The sequence below is a fragment of the Schistocerca cancellata genome, chromosome 3 (assembly GCF_023864275.1).
Source record: "Schistocerca cancellata isolate TAMUIC-IGC-003103 chromosome 3, iqSchCanc2.1, whole genome shotgun sequence".
In the NCBI taxonomy this organism is placed as follows: domain Eukaryota; kingdom Metazoa; phylum Arthropoda; class Insecta; order Orthoptera; family Acrididae; genus Schistocerca; species Schistocerca cancellata.
The window spans coordinates 96,971,847-96,999,792 of record NC_064628.1 but is presented as its reverse complement, the minus strand read 5'-3'; the positions used below and the strand labels follow the sequence as shown (position 1 = coordinate 96,999,792).

Here is a 27,946-nt window from a genome sequence, read left to right as displayed (position 1 = left end):
GAGTGAGGCAGGGTTGTAGCCTGTCCCCGATGTTATTCAATCTGTATATTGAGCAAGCAGTAAAGGAAACAAAAGAAAAATTCGGAGTAGGTATTAAAATCCATGGAGAAGAATAAAAACTATGAGGTTCGCCGATGACATTGTAATTCTGTCAGAGACAGCAAAGGACTTGGAAGAGCAGCTGAACGGAATGGACAGTTTCTTGGAAGGAGGATATAAGATGAACATCAACAAAAGCAAAACTATGGTAATGGAATGTAGTCGAGTTAACTTGGGTGATGCTGAGGGAATTAAATTAGGAAATGAGACACTTAAAGTAGTAAAAGAGTTTTGCTATTTGGGGAGCAAACTAACTGATGATGGTCGAAGAAGAGAGGATGTAAAATGTAGACTGGCAATGGCAAAGAAAGCGTTTCTGAAGAAGAGAAACTTGTGAACATCGAGTATAGATTTAAATGTCAGGAAGTCATTTCTGAAAGTATTTGTATGGAGCGTAGCCATGTATGGAAGTGAAACATGGACGATAAATAGTTTGGACAAGAAAGAATAGAAGCTTTCGAAATGTGGTGCTACAGAAGAATGCTGAAGATTAGATGGGTAGATCATATAATTAATGAGGAGGTATTGAATAGGATTGGGGAGAGGAGAAGTTTGTGGCACAACTTGACTAGAAGAAGGGATCGGTTGGTAGGACATGTTCTTAGGCATCAAAAGATCACCAATTTAGTATTGGAGGGCAGCGTGGGGGGGGGGGGGGGGTAAAAATCGTAGAAGGAGACCAAGAGATGAATACACTAAGGAGATTCAGAAGGATGTAGGTTGCAGTAGGTACTGGGAGATGAAGCAGCTTGCACAGGATAGAGTAGCATGGAGAGCTGCATCAAACCAGTCTCAGGACTGAAGACCACAACAACAACAACAACAACAACAACTTACACAGAAATTCACGCAAACCATCATTCACTTATAACAGCTATCACTAACAGTCGTCATAAGCTACGACTTAATGTAAATACAAATGTAGTATACTAAAATAGAGTGCCTCTGACTGTTTCCTAACTCTTTTGGATGCAATACCGTTACTTTGTATCTGTACCGTACTATGAGTTAACGTAAAGCAGTCCGTGTGACTAATGGTTTGCGTGTGGTTGAATTTCTGTGTAATGAAAGAAGCTCAAAACAATACCTGTGAGTGTATAAACAAAAAATGGTTTTCTTACAGTAGCATCAACAAATTCCAAAATTTATAGTTTCCATTTGCAGTAACACATATAGGAGCAAAGCAACAAACGTACAGTATTAACGTACTCTACCACGGCGCTCCAAAATTTGAATGAATTTCTGAATCGTGTCGTGCTACCCACGAAAAACTTTAAATAGTTCTGTAGTTTATTATTTAAATCATTGTTGAAACATTTGCAGGCTTTCAAAAACAACATTTGTGTTGGATGATATTAAGTAATTAATACAGATAAGTGTGTGAACTTTTCGTGAATGTTGCCCTTGAGTTTCTGCGTGATTAAGAGGGTGGGAGAGTTTTAAATGTAAGTTTGTCGCGCGGATGATTGGTGACTGTGTTTTTCTCTGTTGCGTTCGTCTTGTTGTTGACGGAGTTGGAAGAAGAGGGAGGGTGAAATTCGACTCCAGTAAATGGCCGTCGCCTCCCGCAAGGCACAAAAGAGTCCCTCCAGCTCAAGGTCCGCACACGAAGGTCAGATTGCCATCAACAGTGTCACGTGACCTCAGCCGGCAAGCCACTGCCCAAAGGCTTGGGATGTTGAAGCACTTCCTCGTGTTGAAGTACAGGGTGAGCACGAAGTCTTGCCCTGATAATAAAAATTTATAACAGAATAACCGTTTGACATAGTAAGACCCATTTGATGCCGTTATATGGGTTAGTGTTATTAGTTTTTTTTAAAGGCCACTTACGTTAGTAAACCCCAACTTGTGCTCCCTTGGTAGCTCGAAGAACGTCGAGGCGGTATCGCACTTCCCGCCAGGTGTTTCGTAACGTGTTCTGTCGCAGTACCCATAGCAGCTTGTATCCTAGCCTTCAGTTCGTCGACGTCAGCAACTGTTGTGACGAAGACTCTGTCCTTGATATAACCCCAGAAAAAAAAAGTCAAGGGGGGGGGGGTAATGTCTGGAGAGGGGTGTAGTGTCCGGATCGGTGGATCGGAAGGAACGGTCCAACACCTTCGCCACCCTGCTCGCCCCTTGACCTTTTTTATCTGGGGCTATATCAAGGACAGTCTTCGTCACACCAGTTGGTGGCGTCGGCGAACTGGAGGCTACGATACAAGCTGCTGTGGGTACTGACCGATCCTGCACTTCTCAAAAACTGTGTTCATGGCAAAACCCAAAATCCAAATGAGTCTCTAAATTCACTGATATGGAAACGATCCCCTAAAAACACATTTGCATCTCCTACAGCTGTCAGAATTGCAACTTACGATGCAGTTATTGTATTTAATGATGGGGACGTCGGGAGGATGAAGGTATTAGAAAGAATGGGCTGCAAGATAGGAAATTTTACTCAAGACATCCTGAGAAAAATCGATTTACAGCGCTTCTCTGCACTTGAAAAGCCAGTTGAAGACCTGGTAAAGGAAAGAAAACAGACAACAAGAAACCAGAAGAGAAGCCGTGAAGGGAAATTCGGCCCAGAGTACAAATGTGGTGCCTTCTGAAGAAGTGACATAAGGAAAAAAGTTAGGTTGAACTTTAAACTGAGTTTCCTGAAAAGTTTAAAAAACAAAGTTTATGTACTTTTTCCTCAGATTCTATGAATGCTAGAGTTACGAAATTCTGTACACGTATTTCTGTAAACATAATAAACGTTGTATAAAGAGCAAATTTTGAAATTTTGAAATGGTTCAAATGGCTCTGAACACTATGGGACTTGACTTTTGTAGTCATCAGTCCCCTAGAACTTAGCAGTTAAGTCCCGTAAGATTTCACACACATTTGAACATTTTTAAAGTTCTAAGGTCATCAGTCCCTAAGCGTACACGCTACTTAACCTAAATTATCCTAAGGACAAAGACACACACCCATGTCCGAGGGAGGACTCGAACCTCCGTCGGGACCAGCCGCACAGTCCATGACTGCAGCGCCTTAGAACGCTCGGTTAATCCCGCGCGGCGAACTTAGAACTACTTGAACCTAACTAACCTAAGAACATCACACACATCCATGCCCGAGGCAGGATTCGGACCTGCGACCGTAGCGGTCGTGCGGTTCCAGACTGTAGCGCCTAGAACCGCTCGGCCACTCCGTCCGGCTAACACAAGTGGTCTTAAAAAACTAGTAACACTAATCTATGTAACGGCATTATTATGTCAAACGGTTATTCTGTAATAAATTGTTATAATCAGGGCAAGACTTCGTGCTCAACCTGTATATTGTGAATAGCAGAGGTGTAATCACGCTGGCTCATGCTTCTCTCTATCAATTTCGGCTCCACTGATGACTGGGTACAATTTCTGTCTTCCTCTTTCTGTGTCCTCACAGCCTCCTGAAATCCTCGCAGTGTGTGTGTGTGTGTGTGTGTGTGTGTGTGTGTGTGTGTGTTTTGTAGTTAGGTGTTTCACAGAGTTTAACAGGAAAGCATTTGCAAACACGCGCACGCTGCGAGCACATTACAGATTAGGCACGTCCCGGAACGCTCCTAACAGCTTCCTGGCTGAAAGTAGTGCTGGGTTCCTTTTCCACGCCTCTAGTGCCGAACAAACCGGCGTTGGCAAGCACGCGACTTACAAACCAGGCTCTGTTCAGACAGAAAGGTCATAGGTTCCCGTTATCTGAACGCAGTTTATCTGTACAAGTGGCAAATAAGCTCGTCTTGTCGAATCGTTGAAAAGATACTGCGTCTGTTTCATTAACGATGGAATTTTGGAGTTGGAGCGTCAATATAAACTTTCCAGTTTTATTCCAGTGGTTTCTGAGTGGACTCGGGACTTCCGGATCGTCAGTTTTTCGTTTCTTGAGATCACACGAGGTTAAGATTGTCAGGATATGTAAACTCGCAGAACACGCGCCTTTATGCATCAGAAAGTCTCCATCAGTAGTTCGAAGAGTCGTCCAATAATCTCAAGATTGGTGTTTGCTGCACTACAAGGGGCGTTTGAAAAGTCTGTGCAAATTCTGAGAGATTGCACCACCGCCGCGTATCGAGGTCATGTTTAGTTAGTAGCATCTTTGGAAAGAACGCACACCAGGTTTCAGCCATATTGGTCTATTTCTTTGTCTTTGCATTCGTGTGAATCAAGGAAGTCGAGTGATTGCCAAAAAATGGACTAAAATGAATTTCGTGTGGTGATTAAACATTACTTTATGAAAGGCAAAACGCCTCAGGAGACTAAAGAGAAGCTTGATAAACATTACGTTGACTCTGCACCTTCGATTAGAACAGTTTATAAATGGTTCAGATGGCTCTGAGCACTATGGGACTTAACATCTATGGTCATCAGTCTCCTAGAACTTAGAACTACTTAAACCTAACTTACCTAAGGACAGCACACAACACCCAGTCATCACGAGGCAGAGAAAATCCCTGACCCCGCCGGGAATCGAACCCGGGAACTCGGGCGCGGGAAGCGAGAACGCTACCGCACGACCACGAGCTGCGGACAACAGTTTATAAGTGGTTTCAAAAATTTCGGAGTGGCCGTATGGGCACAAGTGATGCTGAACGTTCTGGACGCCCTGTGGAGGTTGCGACTCCAGAAACCATTGATAAAATCCATGATATGGTGATGGATGACAGAAGGGTTAATGTGTGCGAGATTGCCAGTACTGTGGGCATCTTGAATGAACGGGTACATAATAATTTGCATAAACATTTGGACATGAGAAAACTATCCGCAAAGTGGGTTCCGCGATTGTTCACGCTTGACCAAAAACTGAAACGTGTGAAGTGTTGCTAGGATTGTTTGCAGCTGTTCAGGAAGAATCCGCAGGCTTTGAGAGTCGTTTCGTCACTGTGGATGAAACATGGATACATTGCTCTACTCCTGAGACCAAACAACAATCTAAACAATGGGTTACCAAGGAAGAATCTGCACCAAAAAAGGCGAAGACCATTCCTTCGGCCGGAAAGGTTATGGCGACTGTCTTTTGGGATTCGCAAGGGACAATCCTTATCGAATATCTGAAAAAGGGTAAAATTATTACAGGTGCGTATTATTCATCGTTTATGGACCGTTTGAAAACCGAGCTGCAAGGAAAACGCCGACGATTGTACTGTAAAACAGTCCTTTTCCATCACGACAATGCACCACCAGCACACACTTCAGCATTTGTGATCGCAAAGTTAATGGAAATAGGATTCCACCTCTTTTCACATCCTCCTCATTCTCCAGACTTGGCTCCCTCGGACTACTATTTGTTTCCCAGTTTGAATAAATGGCTGGCGGGACAAAGATTTTATTCAAACGAGGAGGTGATTGCAGCAACTAATAGCTATTTTGCAGACTTGGACAATTCCTATTATTCGGAAGGGATCAACAAATTAGAACAGCGTTGGACGAAGTGTATAAGTCTAACAGGAGACTGTCGAAATAAAAGGTTAACCCCAAACACGTAAGTAGTTTTTATGTATTCACGGACTTTTCAAACGCCTCTCGTATGTCTGGTGCCCGAATCGTAACAGCATTCTTTCACCAAACTTTCAATGCTGCTATTTAACTCATACGTGGATCAACTCACACAAGATGAAAGACTGTACAGACATTTTCAGCGAGATTTCGCTCATTTCATCCATCTACCTTTTGATTTTTACCTTTGTGACAAGTTGAAGGTTAGTGCATAGTCACAGTCCCCGCATGTGCGAAGAGCTACAGCAAAACAATGTAAACCCTGTTGCTGCTGTCCCTCAGGCAGAGCAGCTACACGTGTCTCGCATTTTGATAAACCGAGCACATCGCTGCATCGACTTCGGCGGTGGTCGTTTGTAGTAACGTCTGTGATATAATTAACAAGTGTCAGTCCCACGTCAATCTTACTGTAAATATTTTCCAGGTTATTTTTATTTTATCCACGCTGACCATGTACACCTGTAGTAAGTGGTCAGACTCTTTATTGTTGTTATAACGATGCTTTTTACTTCAAGAAAGAAACATTCATGTGAACCAACTTTCATCCAATTCCTTTTATTAATCATCAGAGGACCATCGGGCTGGCAGGTAGATTCCCCACAGTCCTTGTTGGCAAACACAGTGATATGAAAGGTCTTGTACACAATCAGATCTCTCGCACTAAAACTCTCAAATCCAGACAGCGATGCAGTGGTACATAATATAACAGCAACAGTAAGCCATCCATTACCACGTCCGACAGCACTTGTATGAAAGACACCAAAACAAAACTTACCACCTACAAATGCACAAGGGCCATAAAGGTTCCTTCCACTGCTTTATTATTTATTCTCATAGAGACTGATGCCAAATCAATGCTCCTGATTAGCTTGAAAATCGTAGACGACGTCCGTAGCGTGGCATCTCAATAGCGTATTTCAAAGACGCAACTGAAATAACGGGAGTATCAACAAAGTACAATAATAAAAGAACAATTAAGTAATAAACGTTGTTACACAGTGGATCTGGAGTAGATGAAGTGTAGGAGCAAACTTTGTGACATGTGCTAATAACTAATGCGTTTAGGAAGTGCTCACGTATGTAAACTGGTTTTCAGAAAACGAAATGGTGTAACTAAACGTTACAGAGGTGTAGGAATTCTCGCACTATTCTCCTTTCCCTTTTCCCACGGAGGTAAGAAAATTAGTTCTCTAAACTTTGCAACGGACAACGCAATTAAACACATCAAATCAACTTCCGTAAGTGGTCTTGAAAATGGACCACACTCCAAAAGATATATCTCCTATCGCCCTTTAAGGAGAGAGACTGTGCTCGGTAGAAGCTACGGCCTAGTAAGTAAACGTGTCAGCGCATCTCTGGATAACATCGCTATTTGCTGGAAAAGTTGGCATCACTTTGTGCCGTGGGGCATCAAAGTGGTTGCCGTGACGCGTGAGCCTGCCTGTCTCTGTCTCTCACGGGGGAGTGAGTGAGCGAGCGAGAGAGAGAGAGAGAGAGAGAGAGAGAGATGGGAGAGGGAGGGAGGCATTTTCCCCCCTTGAATATTTACATTGAATGAGCAGTAAGTAGGGGCTGCAGATTAACACTCATCAGAAAAGGGCCATTCGAAAGACAAGAGCACACTCATCCTATCAAATTATTAGTTTTTGCAAAAGTTTACTGACTGTGGTCACATAATTTCTATATGATCAATATCCCAGCTTTTTGGCATTTGATGCTACCACAAAATCAACTGTAGGTACAGTTGATGTATCGAAACTTAGTCTCAAATTAGGGGACCACCTAGTAGACGAAGAGAAGGAATTCTGCTACGTTGGAAATGCTCATGAAGAATGAGGCAAAGATGATTTGAGAATCAGACTGGAACAGGCAAACTGTGGCATTCCGCGGTAAAAAGAGGCTACTAGTCTAAAACATAGAACTTAATTTCAGGAAGATATATCGGTGAATCTACAATTGGAGCCGAGCAACCTATAAAAATGACTCGTGGACTGAGGAAAAACTGGAAAAGAAGAGAATCGAAACTTTTTATAGACACGGTTACAGAAGGGTGCTAAATATTCAGTGATCCGATAAGGCAAGAAATGTGCAAGGAAAGGGTTTTGAGGAAAACATTGAACATGTTGATAGTTGTCTTATTACCATGGGGGAATAACTCCCATGGTAGTAGAGGGCAAACGTTGTTGGGGAAGACGAACATCAGAATACATCCAAGAAAAATATGACTGCTTAGATCCTAGACAATTCAAAAAACATTCAGGGATGAGTTGAATAAAAAAAAATATGGAAAGCCTTCACTTCGGCATTGTGACCTTTCGCGTGAGTTTTAAGTTCTTCTTGATTGGTAAATAAATCCGCATTTAATGGTGCAACTTAATTTATTTTTCCCAGAAGCGTGTCGCCTTTTTCTTACTCTCAAGGCATCTTCAGCAGGGTAGTTCACTGGCATCTGGGTTTCCTCTCATCTGGTCTGGATGTCGCCTACCACTTCATTTCCGAAACATAACCACAATTTTGTATTCCGAACTTTTTCTTGCAAACTGTTCACCACGTTTCTCCTAATTCTTTTGTGGTGCACTATTATGCATTTGCTTCTCAAGTTCTTCGGTTGACGGTCGTTATCACTGATATTCCAACGTTCCACCATCGCAGAGTGTTCTAGACTCCTGTTTGTCCAGTTCTACGGTTTGAGATCGTCTCTGGAAATGCATTCTTTAGGACTAATTTTCAGTTCCCATCCGACCATCCAATTTTAAATTTTCCGTGATTACCTAAGTCGCTAAGGCAAATGCTAGTATGATTCCTTTTAATGAGTTCACGGCTGATTTTCTACCACATCCTTACCCAAATCGGAGTTACAGCTTTAGGCAAATGCTGGGATAATTCCTTTGAAAAGGACGTAGCCAGTTTTCTTTCCCAATCCAAACTCGTCCTACATCTCTTAAACCTTTTTGATTGACGGGATGTTAAGCTCTAATCTTCCTTTTTTCCTTTCCCCGAGTCCATCGTACATCGGTAAATGACAGCTCCAACTCTAAAATGTGTAAACTATCTTCATTACTCAAGAGTCTGCGTTCATTTCATGGCAGTTGTTTAACGTACGTAATAATCCCAATTCCGCGTGCGTTTCTCCAACTGCACACTCCATGGAGTATTATTTGTTGTCTTGCTTGGACGTGGTTATTTGGCAAATTTGAATGTTATTTATTTTTACCCAGTTAATGTCGTCGTTCTCGCATACTGCTGTCGTCGAAGAACGTTACATTGGTGCTGACGTTCTCTTCCCAGTAAGCACACAATGTACAAGACCGTAATCTTGCTCTTTACGATTGGGCTTAGTGTCTTCGTTTTGGGGAAGGCCCGTCGTTAGTTGCGTGAGTGAAAGGAACATTAGTGTTAATAGGCGCCGGCAGCTACGTGTACGTACCTGGCAGAAGCAAACGTGTTTCATTTTCATTTATCGCCGAAGCCGCGCATCCTCTCGCCGTTGCAGTGGTCTCAGTTAGAGCGTGACAAGTTACTTGCGTCTCGCTACTGTGTTCTTGCGAGCCACTTGGCACATAAATTCGTATCAGAGATGCGTTCGGAAATGGTACGCATACCGAATAGACTTGCTGTGTTTTTATGTTCCAGTATACACTGGGGTGACAAAACTCATCGGATAGCGATATGCACGTATACCGATTGCGGCAGTGTCGGGTACAGAAGGTATAAAAAGGGCTAGGCAGAGCTGTCATTTTTTAACCAAGTGATTCGTGTGACTGGGTGTTGTGTGATGTCCTTAGGTTAGTTAGGTTTAAGTAGTTCTAAGTTGTAGGGGACAGATGACCATAGATGTTAAGTCCCATAGTGCTCAGAGCCAATTTTGATTCGTGTGAAAAGGTTTTCGACGTGATTGTCGCCTCACGACGAGACTTAACAGAAATTAAAAGCGGAACGATAGCTGGAGCTAGATGCACGGGACGTTCCATTTTGGAAATTGTTAGGGATTTCGATATTCCGAAATCCACAGTGTCAAGAGTGTGTCGAGAATACCAAATTTCAGGTATCACCTCTCACCACGGACAACGCAGTAGCCGACAGCTTTCACTTAACGACCGGGAGCAGTGGCTATTACACTACTGGCCATTAAAATTGCTACACCAAGAAGAAATGCAGATGATAAACGGGTATTCATTGGACACATATATTATACTAGAACTAACATGTGATTACATTTTCACACAATTTGGGTGCATAGATCCTGAGAAATCAGTAACCAGAACAACCACCTCTGGCCGTAAAAACGGTCTTGATACGCCTGGTCATTGAGTCAAACAGAGCTTGGATGGCGTGTACAGATACAGCTGCCCATACAGCTTCAACACGATACCACAGTTCATCAAGAGTAGTGACTGGCGTATTGTGACGAGCCAGTTGCTCGGCCGCCATTGATCAGACGTTTTTAATTGGTGAGAGTTCTGGAGAATGTGCTGGCCAGGGCAGCAGTCGAACATTTTCTGTATCCAGATAGGCCCGTACAGCACGTACAATATGCGGTCGTGCATTATCCGTCTGAAATGTACGGTTTCGCAGGAATCGAATGAAGGGTACAGCCATGGTTCGTAACACATCTGAAATTTAACGTCCACAGTTCAAAGTGCCACGTCAATGCGAACAAGAGGTGACCGAGACGTGTAACCAATGGCACCCCATACCATCACGCCGGGTGATACGCCAGTATGGCGATGACGAATACACGCTTCCAATGTGCGTTGACCGCGATGTTGCCAAACACGGATGCGACCATCATGATGCTGTAAACAGAACCTGGATTCATCCGCAAAAATGACGTTTTGCCATTCGTGCACCCAGGTTCGTCGTTGAGTACACCATCGCAGGCGCTCCTGTCTGTGATGCAGCGTCAAGGGTAACCGCAGCCACGGTCTCCGAGCTGATAGTCCATGCTGCTGCAAACGTCGCCGAACTGTTCGTGCAGATGGTTGTTGTCTTACAAACAAAAAAATGGTTCAAATGGCTCTGAGTACTATGGGACTTAACAGCTGTGGTCATCAGTCCCCTAGAACTTAAACCTAACTAACCTAAGGACATCACACACGATAAGATGCCTGTCATCTCGACTGCTAGTGATACGAGGCCGTTGGGATCCAGCACGGCGTTCCGTATTACCCTCCTGAACCCACCGATTCGATATTCTGCTAACAGTCATTGGATCTCGACCAACGCGAGCAGGAATGTCGCGATACGATAAACCGCAATCGCGATAGGCTACAATCGGACCTTTATCAAAGTGGGAAACGTGATGGTACGCATTTTTCTTCCTTACACGAGACGTCACAACAACGCTTCACCAGGCAACGCCGGTGAACTGCTGTTTGTGTCTGAGAAATCGGTTGAAAACTTCCTCATGTGAGCACGTTGTAGGTGTCGCCACCGGCTATAACCTTGTGTGAATGCTGTGAAAAGTTAATCATTTGCATATCACAGCACCAGCAACACTGAGTGAAATAACAACAGAAATCAGTGTGGGACGTACACCGAATGTATCTTTTGGGGCAATGCGACGAAATTTGACATTAAGCGCTATGGCAGCGGACGACCAGTGGAAATGCGTTTGCTGACAGCACGAGATCGCCTTCAGTGTGTCTTCTGCGCTCGTTGGACCCTAGACGACTGGAAAACCGTGGCCTGATCAGATGAGTCCGGTTTTCTGTTGGTAAGGGCTGATGGTAAGGTTCGGGTGTGACGCAGGCAAAAGCCAACAGGAAGTACATTCTAAGCCTGTGTTTCAGTCAGCATTCTAAAAACTCATCCAAACTACAAAAGCTATAAATACAGATCCGCATTTCTTCGTAGAGTCACTGTTACCTCCCGCGCTCCTACAGTTCTTCGGAATCCAAATTGACTCCCTCCGAGGCCAGTTTCTGTCAGCCGTTTCATTGTCTGTAGATAATTCGTATTAGTTTTGCATCCATGATACATTAAACTGATGGTTCGGTAGTGTTCACACATATCAGGACCTGACTTCTTTGGGACTGGACTTACTTCACTCTTCTTGAATACTTCATTAGTTTGCGGTTCGCCAGCGGTGAGAATTTCTTCTTCCGTTCCATTGATATTTTGGCCGCGTATCTTCTGCCATTCTCGGAGAGAGCCATGCTCTGAGGATACGCTGTGGAATTATCAATACAACAGATTTTCACGGGTGTATGATCGAAGTTTAATGCATTATTAAATACGCCGCGAAAACCTAAAAATATTGAATTGTGAGGATATTTCATCTGCCTCATATGTCTTAGCTATGACGTGGAATAGTTTTGTCATGCTTCGTTCTCCTAACTCCCTCAATAATTTTGAGTGAATGACTTGTACTCTATGTGCTTTGTTTCCAGTTAGGCCTCTGTCAGTCTTACCGCAGCAGTATATATCCTTTTCCTCTGTTTCTTCTTCAGTTTCCATAACGTTGTCGCAGAGTTTGTTTCGTTTCCGTAGGCCTTCTACATATTTCCACGTTATCTCCTTCCCCTCTTTGCTTATGATGGCTTGCCTCTTAGCAGTTGATATTCATACAGCTGCTCCTGTCTTCTACAAAGGTTTCTTAATTTTGCTGTATGCGACATTTACCTTTTCGATGATAATGCATACTATTTTAGCTTATTTCGAATAAGCCAAAGAACGTCTACGTCAGTCCTACTTTATACAAGATTATGAATTTCACATGCGTCTGTGACCGTAGGAATGAATATACACTCATGGGCAAAGAAACCTAAATACCAAGAAATAACTAATGTAGGATAACGAAATTTTGGGAATACATTTGTCCAAGTAATATAATTGATTCATGTTGCGAGTTCACAAGTTAATGTAAGCCCGAGAAAAGCCATTGCAAATCTGAAGTGTTGGTACATCAATAACCGGTGTAATCGCCAGAATATTGAATGCAGGCATGCGACCTTGCATGCATCGCTCCATACAGGTGCCGGATGTCAGTTTGTGGGATAGAGTTCCATGCCCAGTGCAGTTGGTCAGTCAATACATGGATGGCTCTGGAGTTTGTCGTCCAGTGATGACCCATACGTGCTCGACTAGAGACAGATCTGGTGGTCGAGCAGACCAAGACAACATGTGGACACTTAGTAGAGGATGTTGGGTCACAACAACGGTACGAGGCAACTGTTTCCTGTTGGAAAACTCACCCTAGCGTGCTGTTCATGAATGACAGCACAACAGGTAAAAACACCAAACTGACGTACGAATTTGCAGTCATTGTGCGTGGGATGACCACGGGAGCGCTCCTACCGTCATACGAAATCTCACCCCAGACCATGACTCCTGGTGTAGGTCCAGTGTGTCAAGGCCGCAAACAAGTTGGTTTTGGGCGCTCACCACGCCTCCTCCAGACCAATAAACGACGTTCACTGGCACCGAAGCAGAACCAAATTTCAACAGAAAACACAACACATCTCCATTCCGCCCTCCGACGAGCTCCCGTTTGACATTACTGAAGTCGGAAACGGCGATGGTTGGGGGTCAGCGAAATCCACGCTACAGGGCGTGTGGCTCCAAGCTGTCCTTGAAGTAACCGATTTATAACAGAAGCTTATAAGTAAATGTTTCCCTGACAAATTTAAGATCCTTTATTATCTACGATGATATTCGAAGCAGACGAAATGAATTAAAATTTGTGTTACGGCCGGGATTCGAACCCGGGTCTTCTTGCTTGCGAGGCAGAAATGCTAACCATTACACCACCGCAGTACTATGGTCAATATTGCTGCACGAACGACCTAAGCTGAGTGACCTCCCCACCACAACCACTGCGGTGCAGTAATGGTTAGCATTTCTGCTTAGCAAGCAAGAAGAGCCGGATTCGAGTCCTGGCCGCAGGACAAATTTTAATTCATTTCGTCTGATTCGATGATTATCGATTTATAAAGGTTCGTTGTATATCTGCTGCTCGAATTGCTGCTGCAGACGTTGTATGATGCGCCGCAACCAAACGCAGAACACGATGGTCTTTCCTTTCGGTAGTGCCACTTAGCCGTCCGGATTCAGGTCTTCCTGCGACCGTACATTCCCATGACTATCACTGCCAGCAGTCATGTACAGTGGCTTACATTCCTGCCAAGTACACTACTGGCCATTAAAATTGCTACACCACGAAGATGACGTGCTACAGACGCGAAATTTAACCGACAGGAAGAAGATGCTGTGGTATGCAAATAATTACCTTTTCAGAGCATTCACACAAGGTTGGCGCTGGTTGCAACACCTACAACGTGCTGACATAAGGAAAGTTTCCAATCGATTTCTCATACACAAAAAGCAGTTGACCAGCGTTGCCTGGTGAAACGTTGTTGTGATGCTTCGTGTAAGGAGGAGAAATGCGTACCACCACGTTTCCGACTTTGATAAAGGTCGGATTGTAACCTATCGCGATTGCGGTTTATCGTACCGCGACATCGCTGCTCGCGTCGGTCGACATCCAATGACTGTTAGCAGAATATGGAATCGGCGGGTTCAGGAGGGTAATACGGAACGCCGTGCTGGATCCCAACGGCCTCGTATCACTAGCAGTCCCGATGACAGGCATCTTATCCGCATGGCTGTAACGGATCGTGCAGCCACGTTTCGATCCCTGAGTCAACAGATGGGGACGTTTGCAAGACAACAACCATCTGCACGAACAGTTCGACGATGTTTGCAGCAGCATCGATTATCAGCTCCGAGACCGTGGCTGCGGTTACCCTTGACGCTGCATCACAGAAAGGAGCCCCTGCGATGGTTTACGCAACAACGAACCTGGGTGCACGAATGGCAAAACGTCTTTTTTCGGATGAATCCGGGTCCTGTTTTCAGCATCATGATGGTCGCATCCGTGTTTGGTGACATCGCGGTGAACGCACATTGGAAGCGTGTATTCGTCATCGCCATACTGGCGTATCACCCAGCGTGAGGGTATGGGGTGCCATTGGTTACACGTCTCGGTCACCTCTTGTTCGCATTAACGGCACTTTTAACAGTGGACGTTACATTTCAGATGTGTTACGACCCGTGGCTCTACCCTTCATTCGAGCCCTGCGAAACCCTACATTTCAGCAGGATAATACACGACCGCATGTTGCAGGTCCTGTGCGGGCCTTTCTGGATACAGAAAATGTTCGACTGCTGCCCTTGCCAGCACATTCTCCAGATCTCTCTCCGATTGAAAACGTCTGGTAATGGCGGCCGAGCAACTGGCTCGTCAGAATACGCCAGTCACTACTCTTGATGAACTGTGGTATCGTGTTGAAGCTGTATGGGCAGCTGTATCTGTACACGCCATCCAAGCTCTGTTTGACCCAATGCCCAGGCGTATCAAGGCCGTTATTACGGCCAGAGGTGGTTGTTCTGGGTACTGATTTCCCAGGATCTATGCACCCAAATTGCGTGAAAATGTAATCACATGTCAGTTCTAGTATAATATATTTGTCCAATCAATACCCGTTTATCATCTGCATTTCTTCTTGGTGTAGCAATTTTAATGGCCAATAAGTTCCCAAAGTTTCAATGTTGAAATCGCATCCGAAGTGTCTGAAACCTGATTAAAAGTTTGAAGCGGCCTCCCTGCCACGCCCACGTTTTGAAGCAGCACTTCAATACTAGCTCAGTGAGAGGCTTCCAAATTACAGGTTTGTGACCGCTCCTTCTTCTCAAAACGTGTGTTCAAGCCAAAACCCAAAATCCAAATGAGTAAATTCACTGATATGGAAACAATGCCCTAAAAACACATTTGCATCTCCTACAGCTGTCAGAATTGCAAATCATGATGCAGTTATTGTATTTAATGATGGGAACGTCGGGAGGATGAAGGTATTAGAAAGAATCTGCTTCCAGATAGGAAATTTTAGTCATCCTGAGAAAAATAGATTTACAGCGCGTCACTGCAGCTGAAAAGTCAGTTGAAGACCTGGCGAAGGAAAGAAGATAGACAAAAAGAGACAAGCAGAGAAGCCGTGAAGGGAAAGACGTTCAAAATGGCTCTGAACACTATGGGACTAAACATCTATGGTCATCAGTCTCCTAGAACTTAGAACTACTTAAACCTAACTAACCTAAGGACATCACACAACACCCAGTCATCACGAGGCAGAGAAAATCCCTGACCCCGCCGGGAATCGAACCCGGGAACCCGGCCGCGGGAAGCGAGAACGCTACCGCACGACCACGAGCTGCGGACAAGGGAAAGACCTCCCAGAGTACAAATGTGATGCCTTCTGAAGAAGTGACATAAGGAAAAAAATTAGGTTCAACTTCAAATTGCATTTCCTCAAAAATTTGTTTTTTGAAGTTTATGTACCTTTTCCTCAGATTCTACGAGTGCTACAATTACGAAATTTTGTACATATATTTCTGTAAACCTAATAAACGTTGTCTCAAGAGCAAATTTTGACATTCTGATTGCAACTTGAGATATGGAGGAAAGTGCTTGGATTTTTGCATGAATTTAAAATTGTACTTGTGGAATTATAATTAAAAAATTATGAAAATTCTCCTTCTTGACCTATTCCAAAAACCTCATGAGAGAAACTTACAACATATAAAGAGATGAAACAGAGAAATTTTTGTAGAAATCTCTTGAATACTTTCTGAGAAAAAGGAACATACATTATTTTTTGAAAATAAAACTTCAAATTTCATTAAAAAATGTTGAATATATATAATCAAAGGATTTTATATGTAAATGTGCTACTTTCATGTAAAGCGTGGTACAAAATTTAATTGCTATATCTCCAAAACTGTAAATTTGGTGCATTTTTGAAGTACTGTGTGTTTTTCCATCACGTCCCCTTTTATAGGCGTTGTGATTGTGGGATTGATCTGTTCTGTTATTCTACGCAACGGATTAATCTGAGATGTACCCTTTACCCTGTGGCTCCTGCAAGATGCAATTTACACCCCCACACTACTACAGAAGTCAGACAGACGCTCCTAACGTTCTAAATAGAAATGCCTGAAAAACTTTCAGCAATAAATATCTTCTGGAGTCGTCCGCTGTAAGGAAATGACACAAAAATTCACAAAATTTCTTACGTAACTAGTGGGATACTAGGGTACTGGAGTAGTGCTAGTGAGTGTAAGAAAACATGAAACTAACAAAATTATTATTTATTTTGCAAAACTTTTGAGTAATCACAATGGCACTTTTAGTTATGAACTGAACAAGTTATTTCTGGGTTCTTTTCGAAATGTGAAGTTACCTCTCAAGGATAAGATTCGCTAATGAAATTTCTATACAGAGTTTGATTGTTATTGACTTGGCAGAATGGCAGATTGTTATTGACTTGGCAGTATGGCTGAGAGCCGCGCCTACTCAACTTGAATAATTATCCGATAGAATGTTGCTAGGTACGGTCGAAGCTGCCGCGTGTGAAATGCAGTGAAGTGTACTGTTGTGTAGAAAATACGGAGCTCGCAATAGCTGTAGCGCGCAATACTGTAAGCTGCGATGACTGCTGTCTGCGCCGCTTGCTGCTGACAAATAAGATAACTCTCGTTCTATCTGGATTCACCTTCGCCAATCAAACTCTCCCTACGCCTTGATGAAGTCAAGGGCTCCTATTCGCCCCTAGTCTAACTATTGGCGTGGTACACTGGTCAGATAACCAGTCCACCAGGAGGCCACTCAAAAATTTGCTCGCAGGCGTTTAACTATAACTCTGTCCATTCACACCGCACAATAAGTGTGTTGGCAAACACAGTGAACAACGCTTAATCGCAAGGACTCAATATAGAGTCGCACTCCGATTCGCTCTCGACAGAGGTGCTCTCCCAGTGAAGTACTGAGGAGAGACTTGTTCCTCACTCTTTGAGTACATGTACGAGCGCGCACACTCTCGTTACGTGTTCTCACTCCAAGAGTGGCAACGGAACAGGCCCTCTCCACGCCAGACGTGAAGGGGTGTATCTTTTAGTCTCTTCCATTACTCCTTCAGCTCAAGGCGCCAGAAATATCGTCTGCCAATCAGCATTGCTCTTCTAAAATGGGAGAATGACATTTCGTTTACGGCGACCAATCCGGAAATCTGTAGCATCTGCGTTGGGAGTTTTCTGTCTCCCTGTGAAAATCTCTGAAACTGCGTGCTATTTGTAAAGAATGCGTAGGCTGGCCGCTCCCACACAATGTAGTTGAATTTGCTTTTAAGCCAAACACGGGGTCGTTCCCCCTTTTCACTTGGGCCAACGCTGTCTGCTCTATGGGCGGTCACCGGCCGACATAGATAGGCTGGGTCGTCCTCTGAAGGGACCGGCCCTCTAGCTAAAGGCTCCTGTGACCATCGTGTCTGGAATGTAGGTGTGTACGCCAGCCTCGAGTATTTCAACCACGATGCGCTTACTTGTTATTTGCATATCGTTTACATGAATTCATACAACATTGACTTTATCTTATCGGGTTTGGGTTCGAATGAAGCGTCTTGATGTGCGGAATATGATTGTGAGGGCGGAATATGTAAGCAATGAAGGTCAGGAGACCACGACGTCTTACAGCGTCCTTGACTGACATGAACTCAATAAGTCCAGTCTGGAAGGTAACTAACGCTCACGACCGTTACAGCGCCTATTCAAAGCAAACCTGCTTTGCATCTTGATAGTGGCGCTGCTAGGACGAGTCTAATCCGATTGGAGGGAAATTTGAATAGACATCATCTTCCAGATGTACAAATACGCCTATCAACTGTCTCTCATTTCGCACACCACCTTCTCGGTGTTGGGATTTTATTTTCCGTCGTTGGGTATGGAAGTCTATGCTATTATTTTTCTATTTCGGTCTGCAGCCCGTGTAGATCACCATCACCAGAGTTAGGGCCTGTCGCGATGGGTCGCCTTAAGAGGATGTGGGTGTGGCGACATTGGCATTTGTTACGTTTCTTTGCGCCGCGCCAGAACGGTGGACACGGACTTCCGCGGGGCACCCTAAATAACTTCCCCCGGCCGTCGTTATTACGGCCGCTTCCTGCCGCGCGCCGACACGCTTCGCTGCACGACTGACTCCCCCTGAACCGTCGACGCCCTCCGCCCCGCGTCCTCCAGGATTCCGGTTCCAGCATTCCAGGGGAAACGAAACGAACCGAGGCGTTCGTTACTCGGCCGGAAATGATCACCCAGATGTCGTAATGTCGGAGAGAGAGGATTGAAACCTGCCGTGGTGTTCGTGTGGGTGCTGCATTTAATCCGCCACGATGAAGATAAGTTGCCGAAATATTAGTCTGCAAAATATAACAATGCGGGCACTTACCCAGAAACGTTTTATTGAAAATAATGTATGGTGATGAACCACAATTTCCCTGTTGAACAGCCGCGTGGGATTAGCCGAGCGGTCTAAGGCACTGCAGTCATGGACTGTGCGGCTGGTCCCGGCGGAGGTTAGAGTCCTCCCTCGGGCATGGGTGTACGTGTTTCTCCTTAGGATAATTTACGTTACGTAGTGTGTAAACTTAGTGACTGATGACCTTAGCAGTCAAGTCCCATAAGATCTGACACACATTTGAACATTTTTTCCCTGTTAAACGTTCTAACGGTGTACATCTGCATATTTTCGCGGCGCAAATACTGATCCATAAAATTTCGGGCGTGCAGCCGCGTAAATTTTACTTCTTCTAATATTTCGGCTGAATATCGGCCAGCTATCTTCAGAGTGAGCCGACGCTCCAGCACTTGCTCCGTCCTTTTAAAGCCGTGGACTGCACCACTGCGTATGCGGCCACAGATACACAACGCGCCAGAGACGTTAACCGGCGGCAAAGACGTATGGCATATGCATGGAAATAGATCTGCGGCTGCGCAGTCGCGACGTCTTTGCGATTTTATTACAGAAATTGCCGGATTCCAGAGATTTGTCCAAGCTGAAGCCGCTGTCTCTATTAATTAAATTCGTCGCCAAGCGAATTTCAGTTGCTTCCTTCACTACTGAGTCCCAGAAGGATGAAGTCGAGGTTAAAATTTCGACGTTATCGTGCAACGTAGAGTGCCCAGTGTCAGTACAGTGCTCGGCCACCGCAGATTTATTTTGTAAACACCTGCGGTGCTCTGTGCGTCTCTCCTCGATAGTACGTGTCGTACGGCGTGAAGATGATGGCACCTTGGGACACTCTCCTGTGACCATGGGTCAGTGGAATGCATCTTGCAGGTCACCGGGCGAATAAACCATGTCTGTTCAGTCGTCTGGAGACAGCTGTTCCAATGGCTGCGGAAGGTCCGGAGCAAGGCTACCTGCAGTACTCCGTGGCCGTCTGCGGATACTGATGGTGAAATATCGGTCTTCTTGTGGTGTTGTACATTATGGACGACTCATTCTGTAGCGCCTGGACTCGTTTCCTGTCTGCTGGAATCGTTGCCATAATCTTGAGTTCACAGTTTGTGGCACACGGAGGGCCCGTGCTACGACCTGCTGTGTTTGACCAGCCTCCAGTCGCCCTAGTATTCTACCCCTCACAACGTCACCCATATGTGATCTTTGAGCCATTTTCAACACAGGGTCACTATCAGCACGTCTGAAAACTTCTGCACACTTACTCGCTGCACCGTACTCTGACATGCACCAACACACCTCTGCGTATGTGGACTGCTGCCAGCGCCACCGTGCGACGACCACAGGTCAGATGCACCGCATGGTCATACCACGAGGTGATTTAAACCCGCAAACCGCCCACCAGAACGTTGTTTCGACATGTATGAGCATTATCCTTAATTTATGAGCATGAGTGTAGTTTGTTTACGAGCTCTCGCAACATACTAGCTACTACAATCGGAACCATCTCACACCAAACCCTTCGAAAACACAAATATGTGTCTTTCATTTAAGGAACAGGGAAGCTAATCGTGAGCTACATATTGAATGGTCAGGCATCCAACTCCAGCATCATCACGTCCCTAAATACTTGGGAGCCATTCTCGATAGAACTCTGACACCCAAAACTCAGTGCAAGAACACCAAAATGAAAATCTCCACTCGAAATGACCTAATTCGCAAACTAGCGGGGACGCAGTAGGGGTCACATCCACAAACTATTCGCTGTTCTGAAATGGCGCTGTGCTTTTCTACTGCCGAATATGCTTCCCCAATCTGCTGCAGATCATCTCATGCCAGACAAGTAGACACTGCTGTCAACGAAACCTGCATGTTGATCACAGGTTGCTTAAGACCTACCCCAACCGATAAGCTCCACTACATGACTGGAATAGCGCCACCATGGGTACGCAGAGCAGTTGCTGCAAACAGAGAGAGACTGAAAGTGGAACAGAACAGTGCCCATTCACTGCACGGACATAATCCACCACAGCAACGGCTGAGCTCGCGAAAGAGCTTCAGGAACTCGGGTGGGAGTCTCTAGAGGAAAGGAAGTGTTCTTTTCGTGAATCGCTACTGAGGAAATTTAGAGAACCAGCACTTGAGGCTGACTGAAGTACAATTTTACTGCCGCCAACTTATATTTCGCGGAAAGAGCACAAAGATAAGAGAGATTAGGGCTCGTACAGAGGCATATAGGCAGTCATTTTTCCCTCGTTCTGTTTTGGAGCGGAACACGGAGAGAAGATGCCAGTTGTGGTACGAGGTACCCTCCGCCACGCACCGTATGGTGGATTGCGGAGTATGTATGTAGATGTAGGCGAGGACGTCAGAGAAGCTCACCATTTCACCAGGGAAGGCAAGACTGGAGTTCAGGAACAAGTCGACCCCTCACCTGCACGGATGATGCCGCAAGCTGAAGAACTACCACCTGGACACAATGAAAGCTGACTGGTGTGGAAATCTGTAAACAGATTACGATCAGGAGTTGGACGATCCAGAAACAACCTGACGAGATGGGGATTCATAACGGATACATCCTGTGATTGTGGACAAGAACAGGTTGGGGCAGGTGGAGAAATCGACCATGGCAGAGCACGCTCTGTGTGAGACAGACCACATAGTAAACTTCGCCGACACGGAAGGAAGAGCTGTCATACCCTCTTGCTCATACACAAAAATGGCTTGAACAAGAACGAAGAAAGCCGCAAAGTGAACGGATCCTGTGGATTCCCGTGCTGCAGCGAGCGACCATCGCAGGTAGCAAGGGGAGAACCGGACCTGAAATGACCACGGAAAACATCTTGGACGCTGGCGCGGCAGCTACATATAAACAGCGGCCGCGAGCTCGACTCCAGTCCATCACCAGCAATTGAAGGTGAGGCCTTGACAATGCCAGGCATTCCCGCTGGCGAAACGTCAGAAAAACCATCAAACGAACGTCGGCCAAAGGACCCGAGACAGAAGCCAACAGGCAGTCTGTCAACAAGTGGCCACGAAAGCCTTAACAGTTTTGTCAGACACGTTTCATTCGCTGACTTTGCGGCGATTTCTAGTCCACAAGCAGCTATACGTCTGCGCAGAAGCGGGTTGTGCCCACAGATTCGAGGAATATTTGTGAAACCTTCAACTCCAATTTGCAGGTCCGCGCACCTCTCACATACGCGCAGAGACGTGCACGGGCAGACGAGAGAGTGTGGACCGTCTTCGCGCAGGCACGTTTACGGGCTTCTCGAGACGTTTAAAGCGGCGCTTCAGAGCGGAGAGTGGGGGCGGCGCCGGTCCAGCCACCAGTTTGGCGGGCGACGCTGCCTCGGGAGCGTGACGTGACGTGGCGCCATTGTCCGCGCCGTGTCGCCGGAATGCGTGACCGCCGCCGCGGGTCAGCAGGACCAAGGACCTGCCCGTGGCTGCCTCGTAACACTTGGCAGGGTGCGCGCTACTCCGCGATAGCACCGCGTAGGTTTCTGTCGCCGTAGCGGCAGCTTGCGCCCGTGTTCACTTTTATGTGAGCCTACGAGAAGTAAGTTTTCTTCATCATCAATCTTTCGATAGGTTGGTACACTCCATTCGCAGCTACAATGAAGAACAAAAGAAACTGGTTCACCTGCCTAATATTGTGTAAGACCCCCGCGAGCACGCAGAAGTGCCGCTATACGAGGTGGCATGGACTGCACTAATATTTTTTTTATTATTTTACTTAAAATCCGTCTTGATTGCAAATTTTTTTTATTATTCATATGACCAGTTTCGGTTCATTCAGAACCATCTTCAGATCTGTAAAAATAATTATACTAATTTACTATTTCACGGAAGAAGATTTGCTTCCGTGAAATAGTAAATTAGTATAATTATTTTTACAGATCTGAAGATGGTTCTGAATGAACCGAAACCGGTCATATGAATAATAAAAAAAAAATTGCAATCAAGACGGATTTTAAGTAAAATTGTAAAATCACTGATTGCTGTTATCCCATAAGACATTATGTCTGTTTTTGCAAAGTCTGCTCTAATGTCTGAAGTAGTGCTGGAGGGAACTGACACTATGAATCCTGCAGGGCTGTCATAAATCCGTAAGAGTACGAGGCATGAGAGGTGGCATGCCTTTACGATGCACACAGTGACTTGCCCCCTCTCATATCTATATCTTACTCTGAGTAATTCGATTTGGGGAAGTGTAACCGAGTATGGTCATTACAAGGCTAGTATTGAGAACTCAGAAGATATGAATATTTTCCTCTGTAACTGCATGCGGTGAAAAGTTGCTATTCCTTCACACGCGGACTTCCCACGCAGCGTCTCTCATCAGCCGGGTGGTCCGGTGACAAGCGGGGTCTGCTGATCTCGAAAGGGTTAAGCCGACGGGTGTGAGGGAGTCGACTGGATGCTGTCCAGACGCAGACATTGTCATAAGAGCGGGGGCGACACGCCCACAGGGGCCTGAAGGAGCGGCTGGGGTTTGCGATTTAGTTACTTCGCAGAAACTTAGTGAAAAGACTTTTCTGACAGGCTACCAGCGAGGCGCGGGAATGACTTGTGTTCCCAGGCAGTCTTGGCAGGCAAATTCCCGCGTTTTCTGCAAAAATCATAACTGTGGTTGGCTTGCCCAGACGATAGCTCCGTGACATAGCAAAATCGACGCAGAAATTGGCGCCAAGTATCTCCATTGGTGGAATAGTGGTGCTTCGGCAATAGAGTGAATTTTTCCACCGGTTTTCGTGTTGCTGATTGGGCACGTTTAACCACGGCGACTGTCGTGGGGGCGGGAATGTTCTTTGTTCGGCTTGTACGGGTGCTCCTGAGGGAGTCGGCTCTCGCCTTTCGGTCGGAGTAGGTTACAAGACTGAGCTCTCGCTGCTCTGGACAGCCTGCCTTCCGTTGGCTGTCTAATATACTTTTATTTAATTGTAACTGTTTGACGAAGTTGCTGAAGTTTCGACTTCAACGTAACTTTCCGAGTACAGTTGGCAATTGAGAGGCCAGCAGTTTTCCGCCTTATTTTATAATAGTACTCATCTAGTAACCAACAGTCGAATCCAAAATCATCATCAACCAACGTTAGGAGCTTCGTAACAATGTACTTTCCCACTGAGTAACAAAGAAAAACACCTACCGAGACAATAAAATTTTATGACGCGCTTAATTTTAATTGACGTTGATGAGTTTGCGCATGAGCTAAGTGAAACTGGTCGCTTACCGCAGGGGCAGAGAAGTAAGTAGCGTGGCCTGAGGATGTGAGTGCTGAAATGTTTTATTGCCTTCCCTCAACTGCTGGCAACGTAAGGGCGTGTGCACCTGGTGCCGATCACCTGCTATGACATAAATGTCAACGGAAGGAATATGGACTTGTGAATGTGCACTACAGAAACAGTTGTTTTCAAATGCGGTACACATTTGTACTAATTAATATGAAATTAAATAAGGCTGTTTTAGAATTACGGAATGAATAGAAGAAAAATAACATTTAGTCAACATTTGTGACAGACAACACAGCACCACTTCCTCAGCCAGTTACAGTGCCACAGCTTTGATGTCGCCGAGGGTGGCAGCGATCTGCAGTTGGAGCGGTGGACACGAAGTGTTGCGAATGGTGCCCACTTTTAATGATCGGTACTTCAGGGATGGCGGCCAGCTTATTGCGCCCTTACTATAACTCGTCTGTTATACTATATTCTCGAGTCAGAAACTTTACAGCAGACACACACACACACACACACACACACACACACACACACACACACACACACACGCCCAGTACTTTGCAACCTCCAAGCACTTGGGGTGTCTTGCAGGAGATCTTCGTGCAGGATGTAGGGCACACAGGGTATTGAAGCATGTTATTCATAAAATAACTCAGTTGGTATTAGCAATAAATTTTGTAATTTGAACTTGCTGTAATTATATTTCACATTCAAGATAATGTACTGCATTCAACTTGTATTCCATAGATATTAAGAAACATTTTAATGAAAATAAACATATAAACAGCCTTATTACTTAAAATAAATAAACAAGTAAACAGTCTTGTTACACATTATTGTCCAAATCGTCCTCTTGTACATTAAAAAGTATCTCTCTTATAACTGTCATCACCAGGGCTTTAATTTTTATTTGCTGTAGGGTAGCAGTTACATACGAAGAAAATACTTCAACATCAGTTGGAGCAGTTTTTGGTTTGTTTATGCTCATCGGTATATTGTCAACTCTTTTCAAAATACCATTTTCTTCTTCGTGGTAAGCACTCTTCCTTTTTGTCCCTTTGATCACACCACTCCCACGTGGACTGCCGTATGATGATAATGATGCTGTTTAATGATTGGCCATCTTGTGCAATATCACATTCTTCTAGAAGTATGAAATCCTCATTAACATCAACGAGAGAGTTTGGACCTCACTAACAAAACAGTCATCCTGAAAGATGATACCACTCGTATACAGCTTACAGTGTGCGCTTTATATTTTTTGTGACTGGATATTTATAGCCAATACCATACACCGTGCAAGAAAATGGATCACGACCTCAGCTTCACATAGAATTTTATTGTAAGTTACAAAGGTGAAGAAAAACGATATTCGCTGGATTCGAGCCCACATTCTTCGAATCAAAAATCAAGACGCACCAAACAGATGAGCTATTTTGACACACACTGCCATGTCATATCGTATAATGTGTCTCGTACGGTCCGCCAAGAAAAACTGGGTATCAGCTTTGTACTGACTGCACGGGAAACTGAAGACTAAAAATTCACGTACTTTGACGTTATTGGTTTTAGTGCAGTCCAACCCTACTTCTGCGAATTCTACGCTGCAAGTCCCATTCTTTCCCTGAACGTGGTCTCACAAAAACAAAAGTTTCTTAAAACACCGCTCCGTGGGTTCTTACACGTCCGCAGATCTCATACCACTCATCGTCGACGCTTTTACGTTGTTAAGTTCAGACACAAACGTCGTTCATAAATTTTTCATCTTCGCTAGACTTTCGGCATGAGGCGAAAACCGAACCTCCTTCAGTGAATCGACTATTTTCTCGAATATATCCTGTCGTGTTTGTTATGATATGTGGGTGATTTTGTGATATAAAGACATGTTTCGTGTCTGTATGCTTTAACAAGGATTTCTATAGCTTCCATAGGCCACTCCATTCTAATACCGATGAGAAAACCAAAAAGATCTAAGCACTCAAATGGCAGCCATACGGCGTGGAATATAGCTTCATTCGATTGCATGCCATTTACTAGTAATGCGATTGCACGCCACCGGATGGTATACAAGGTAACCGTTCACACGATTTATTCGCTACGCCAGTCATGGCGCAACAAATGTCTTCACCTTTACAGGGCTTAATGGTTAAAGGTAGAACATTTCGAAGTACTGTGTACGGTAACGGTCTTCAATTTACTGTCAAGACAACATGAGTTCTGGCTTAAAAAGTACATCGTAGCCCAAATGTAGACCATTTGCTCCACACGTCCGTGCTCTGGAGAGTTCATTGCTGGATTTATTCAAATATATAGGAGTCGCTTATGGTTGTGGAAAGTTAAGAGCAAGGAATATAGCGATCGGGATAAGAAAACAACTGCTTTTAATTCTTTAATAAAGGGTGGGTTGGCCCTTCAGGAAACAGGGAGAGGGCAATTAAAAAGTCAAACATGGGCGCTTGAGCCACTGTCTTCACTACTTAGATAGTTCATTCAGTCTCTAGTACTTATTTTGCAATTTTTTGCTTTTCGCGAAACAATTTGCGAACAATTTTCTCCATTACCAGTTAGTATCATAATCTAATCTGAACGGAACTGAAATGTACTTTGAGGAAGCGTAGAGGCATAATGCTGATCCTCAGGTGGCGGACCAGCAGTAGACTGAAATCGCGTCGTTTGGACGCGATTCATTGCGTGCTGTCTGTGCAGACAGATCGCCGAGTGTGGGACAGCCATAGTGCCACCGAAGCTCAGTCGAGCGTGTAGCAGACCGCTCTCGCGTCTTTGAGAAGTATCTTGGCGACGTACCCACGTAGCGCATTTTTATGTACGAATACGCAGCTGATGGAACTGCGTGGTGTTTCGTTGATAACGACTTTTTAAAGGATTACAAGGTTAGGAAACAAGCCACTTATTTTTTGTATTAATACATGGCGATAGTAAGCAAGCCGGCCGGCGTGGCCGAGCGGTTCTAGGCACTTCAGTCCGGAACCGCGCGACCGCTGCGGTCGCAGGTTCGAATCCTGCCCCGGGCATGGATGTGTGTGATGTCCTTAGGTTAGTAAGGTTTAAGTAGTTCTAAGTTGTAGGGGACTGATGACCTCAGATGTTAAGTCCCATAGTGCTCAGAGCCATTTGATAGTAACCAAAATGTTAATGACTAGGAAGGCATCTGACTTAAAAACTCAAAAAGTAAAATAGAAAAAACAAAGACAAATTTTATTTATTAACATCTTAATTGTGGATGGTAAACGCTTACGCTTTCTCGTGTTTGCTCAGTAACAGTGGTTCCGTGGTTTAAAATCTCACTACGGTACACATCTGTTCAAAAAGCGATGAAAATGTGGCATTGGGGAAGAATGCTTTGGACGGAAAGAAAACATAATTAAGGTGTTTTGAAATAAATCAGTGAATGATGAAACCATATCGTAAATATTCAAAACCGCAAACTTACTCTCTGACCGTTTGTTAGCAACTTTTTTTCTCTGACCCGAACGGTAAGCAGCCATTCTACACCAATTACATTTCAGTAAGCCCCTTTCAGATGTACAGAATGCCCAGAAATTATGTCGGGTTACGTTGTATTTGGAATATCCCTGTTGCGAAACCTAGACTCTAACCACGGGCGTTTTCGTCATTTGCACGGACTACAGTTCGTCTCTAGACTCCTGCCTGTTCTTCTAATGAGAAGTACGCAGACCCCTTAAACGAATCTGCACAGATCGTCATCCGCTGCCAACCCGTTCGACGACGTACACTAGTAGCAACACAGGGCCAGAGATCCTCACCTGATACCATCTTGGAAAAAAGATGCTACAATATTA

The 27,946-nt window shown here is 44.8% G+C and overlaps 1 long non-coding RNA gene and 1 other non-coding gene across 2 annotated transcripts in view; one reads left to right on the top strand and one right to left on the bottom strand.

The window, feature by feature from the left end:
- Positions 1-27,946, top strand: part of LOC126176045 (uncharacterized) — a 447,202-nt gene that overhangs the window by 134,728 nt on the left and 284,528 nt on the right. The window lies entirely within an intron of this gene.
- Positions 13,283-13,355, bottom strand: Trnaa-cgc (transfer RNA alanine (anticodon CGC)). The gene has a single exon. It is a non-coding gene; the product is annotated as a tRNA-Ala (tRNA).